The sequence below is a fragment of the Schistocerca piceifrons genome, unplaced genomic scaffold (genome assembly GCF_021461385.2).
Source record: "Schistocerca piceifrons isolate TAMUIC-IGC-003096 unplaced genomic scaffold, iqSchPice1.1 HiC_scaffold_398, whole genome shotgun sequence".
NCBI lineage: Eukaryota > Metazoa > Arthropoda > Insecta > Orthoptera > Acrididae > Schistocerca > Schistocerca piceifrons.
The window spans coordinates 17501-22500 of NW_025728623.1; the positions used below are offsets into that span (position 1 = coordinate 17501).

The 5000-nt window shown below is 53.9% G+C and overlaps 1 non-coding gene across 1 annotated transcript in view; it reads right to left on the reverse strand.

The window, feature by feature from the left end:
* Positions 1–1017, reverse strand: part of LOC124748022 — a 1909-nt gene extending 892 nt beyond the window's left edge. Inside the window, exon 1 of the ribosomal RNA XR_007011597.1 lies at positions 1–1017. This exon is cut by the window's left edge and continues 892 nt beyond it. This is a non-coding gene — a ribosomal RNA (small subunit ribosomal RNA).
* Positions 1018–5000: the final 3983 nt, after the last annotated feature.

Here is a 5000-nt window from a genome sequence, read left to right on the forward strand (position 1 = left end):
ACGATCCAAGAATTTCACCTCTAACGTCGCAATACGAATGCCCCCGCCTGTCCCTATTAATCATTACCTCGGGTTCCGAAAACCAACAAAATAGAACCGAGGTCCTATTCCATTATTCCATGCACACAGTATTCAGGCGGGCTTGCCTGCTTTAAGCACTCTAATTTGTTCAAAGTAAACGTGCCGGCCCACCGAGACACTCAATAAAGAGCACCCTGGTAGGATTTCAACGGGGTCCGCCTCGGGACGCACGAGCACGCACGGGGCGGTCGCACGCCTTCGGCTCGCCCCACCGGCAGGACGTCCCACGATACATGCCAGTTAAACACCGACGGGCGGTGAACCAACAGCGTGGGACACAAATCCAACTACGAGCTTTTTAACCGCAACAACTTTAATATACGCTATTGGAGCTGGAATTACCGCGGCTGCTGGCACCAGACTTGCCCTCCAATAGATACTCGTTAAAGGATTTAAAGTGTACTCATTCCGATTACGGGGCCTCGGATGAGTCCCGTATCGTTATTTTTCGTCACTACCTCCCCGTGCCGGGAGTGGGTAATTTGCGCGCCTGCTGCCTTCCTTGGATGTGGTAGCCGTTTCTCAGGCTCCCTCTCCGGAATCGAACCCTGATTCCCCGTTACCCGTTACAACCATGGTAGGCGCAGAACCTACCATCGACAGTTGATAAGGCAGACATTTGAAAGATGCGTCGCCGGTACGAGGACCGTGCGATCAGCCCAAAGTTATTCAGAGTCACCAAGGCAAACGGACCGGACGAGCCGACCGATTGGTTTTGATCTAATAAAAGCGTCCCTTCCATCTCTGGTCGGGACTCTGTTTGCATGTATTAGCTCTAGAATTACCACAGTTATCCAAGTAACGTGGGTACGATCTAAGGAACCATAACTGATTTAATGAGCCATTCGCGGTTTCACCTTAATGCGGCTTGTACTGAGACATGCATGGCTTAATCTTTGAGACAAGCATATGACTACTGGCAGGATCAACCAGGGAGCTGCGTCAACTAGAGCTGAGCAGCCGGCCGCCCGGGAGTGTGTCCCGGGGGCCCGCGCGAACACGCAAGCGTCCGCTCAATCATTCTGCAAACAGGAGGAGGCTGAGCTCCCCTGCACAATACACCTCGAAACCCTCTCAGGTCCCGGCGGCGCGCAGCGCCGTCCCAAGTACTTGGTCGGGTTCGAGAGAGGCGCAATCGCCCGGAGTTAGGCGAGTAGACGCTTTCGGTGCGACCACCCGTGCTCCCAACTGAGCTTGCCGCTGCCGACAGAGGCCCGGGAGCGTGCTGTCGTGGCATTGCCGGCGGGAGACAACACGCGCCACCTACGGTGACCGGCAGCTCCAACGCCAGCGCCACAGAAGGACAAAAGCCCCACTTGGGTGCCGAAGCGAACTCTCCCAGCACAGCGCACACGCCAACACATCCGCACAGCTGCGATACAAACCACCAGCGAGAACCGCTGGGGCGACCGAGCAGCAGACGGCGTCGCGGCGCCGAGCGCCGGGCGGCGGCGCATCCTCAACGCACACAGTCCTCAATCGGACCAGCACACTGCAGATGTCCACCGCGCTTCGCACCGGGCCCGCGAGGACCTACTTTGGCCGCACGGCGCCGCGCGCAGGGTGCGCCGGCGCGCAGCTGCGACGCCTGCCGCGTCCGTCGGCCGGCGCGCCTGCCACTGGCCGCCCCCACCAGCCGGCTGTAGCGCGTGCGCCCACGCACCGCGCGGCCAGCACGCCGGGAGGCGCCCCCTCACCGGCCGGGGACGGTCCCACCCAGCCACCGCCGCGTATCGCTTCACACCCAGATGCCGTTCAGTTTCGTCGGCATGGTGGGTATCGCTGGAACAACCGGTTAGTACCTCAACCTATCGTCGCCATCACCGATTCACCCCTAGCGAGAACAACCGCACCACAACGGGTTACCATTTCTTCATTTGCGTAACTTCACCAGAAAACGTAGGCGTCCATCGCCATTTGCAACTTCAACCATTATTGCATGCCTGTGTCAGGTGTCACGCCACACTACGTCTGCCCACATACACGCAACAAAATGTGCACGCCTAGACAATACGTGGAAGGTGGCCCCCGTACGTATGCGATGTCCATTGCTCGAACGACTGTCAACCGGCTTCTGTAGCATGTCGCAGATATGGAACGCGCTGCACCATGCCATCACGGTGTGTGAGGAGAGACGACTAGGTCCGAATACATCAACAGACAGCTCATGCTGATCGCCATCCACGGCGTCCGTTCCTCCCACACGTCTCTATGGCGTACCACACTGCAATCCAGCTCTCATAGGGAGACGACACGTAGCTGCGTGCACAATATTTGCACTGTATGGTCCGCCGTTTTTGGGCGCAGTCGTTGTACGGTCACACATGTGCCACGATGTATCATTCAGTACATAAGGACGAATGTGCAGTACAGATTGTGGTTCACGCGTACGACATCAGCGGACAGTTGACACAGGCCGCACCACAACGTAGCCTGCGTACGTCGCATGCGAAGGGCATTGAACATGCAAACTTGTCACCAACCACCTTGCGAAGGCAGGGGGCAAGGTGGGGACGTGGGGAGAGGTGGGGGGGGGGGGGGGGCGGCATGTACGCCCTGCTGCCATCCACATTACAGTGTACAGCAGGAGCATGTGGAAAGTCAGCAAGACTTGCAAGGTGTTTAACATGAAGCGATACACAGGGGAGCGGGCAGTGCGAGTAGCGAACTATATTGCGAGGGTTGCGGGTGGGCAACACTACACTAATTGAACGAGTCGTATAACAATTACAGAGCAGGTTTAGGCGACAACGTGGGTTACGATAGGCGACAACGTGGGTTACGTTAGGGGACAACGTGGGTTACGTTAGGGGACAACGTGGGTTACGTTAGGGGACAACGTGGGTTACGTTAGGGGACAACGTGGGTTACGTTAGGGGACAACGTGGGTTACGTTAGGGGACAACGTGGGTTACGTTAGGGGACAACGTGGGTTAGGTTAAGGCACAACATGGGTTAGGTTAAGGCACAACATGGGTTAGGTTAAGGCACAACATGGGTTAGGTTAAGGCACAACATGGGTTAGGTTAAGGCACAACATGGGTTAGGTTACGGCACAACATGGGTTAGGTTAAGGCACAACATGGGTTAGGTTAGGGGACAACATGGGTTAGGTTAGGGGACAACATGGGTTAGGTTAAGGCACAACATGGGTTAGGTTAAGGCACAACATGGGTTAGGTTAGGGGACAACATGGGTTAGGTTAGGGCACAACATGGGTTAGGTTAGGGGACAACATGGGTTAGGTTAGGGGACAACATGGGTTAGGTTAGGGGACAACATGGGTTAGGTTAGGGGACAACATGGGTTAGGTTAGGGGACAACATGGGTTAGGTTAGGGGACAACATGGGTTAGGTTAGGGGACAACATGGGTTAGGTTAGGGGACAACATGGGTTAGGTTAAGGCACAACATGGGTTAGGTTAGGGGACAACATGGGTTAGGTTAGGGGACAACATGGGTTAGGTTAGGGGACAACATGGGTTAGGTTAGGGGACAACATGGGTTAGGTTAAGGCACAACATGGGTTAGGTTAGGGCACAACATGGGTTAGGTTAGGGCACAACATGGGTTAGGTTAGGGCACAACATGGGTTAGGTTAGGGGACAACATGGGTTAGGTTAGGGGACAACATGGGTTAGGTTAGGGGACAACATGGGTTAGGTTAGGGGACAACATGGGTTAGGTTAGGGGACAACATGGGTTAGGTTAGGGGACAACATGGGTTAGGTTAGGGGACAACATGGGTTAGGTTAGGGGACAACATGGGTTAGGTTAGGGGACAACATGGGTTAGGTTAGGGGACAACATGGGTTAGGTTAAGGCACAACATGGGTTAGGTTAAGGCACAACATGGGTTAGGTTAGGGGACAACATGGGTTAGGTTAGGGGGACAACATGGGTTAGGTTAGGGGGACAACATGGGTTAGGTTAAGGCACAAACATGGGTTAGGTTAGGGGACAACATGGGTTAGGTTAAGGCACAACATGGGTTAGGTTAGGGGACAACATGGGTTAGGTTAGGGGACAACATGGGTTAGGTTAAGGCACAACATGGGTTAGGTTAAGGCACAACATGGGTTAGGTTAAGGCACAACATGGGTTAGGTTAGGGGACAACATGGGTTAGGTTAGGGGACAACTTGGGTTAGGTTAGGGGACAACATGGGTTAGGTTAAGGCACAACATGGGTTAGGTTAAGGCACAACATGGGTTAGGTTAGGGGACAACATGGGTTAGGTTAGGGGACAACATGGGTTAGGTTAGGGGACAACATGGGTTAGGTTAGGGGACAACATGGGTTAGGTTAAGGCACAACATGGGTTAGGTTAGGGGACAACATGGGTTAGGTTAGGGGACAACATGGGTTAGGTTAAGGCACAACATGGGTTAGGTTAAGGCACAACATGGGTTAGGTTAAGGGACAACATGGGTTAGGTTAGGGGACAACTTGGGTTAGGTTAGGGGACAACATGGGTTAGGTTAAGGCACAACATGGGTTAGGTTAAGGCACAACATGGGTTAGGTTAAGGTACAACATGGGTTAGGTTAAGGTACAACATGGGTTAGGTTAGGTTACACGTTGTTGTAAGGAAAGGTGTGGGGGGGGGGGGGGGGGGCGGGGCGGCAGGTTCGTTGATAGTGATTATAGTAAGTGAATGCTTGTGACATGATGAGATTTGTCACGTCAGGATGCACCTTTGGCTTATTAGAGGCGGCGCTCCAATTCTATGCTTGTGTCAGACCTGTGTCTTTGACTCATGTCATTGTTTGTGCGCTGTGACAGGAGGTACTATTGTGATGTTGGGTGCACCGTTGTATAGGACATGTGTGGGTGTTGGTGCCTTATCTGCGCAATGGTGGATGTCGAAAGGGTGGGATATTCTATTTTCCGCATGGACCTCCTGGTCTGGTTGTGAT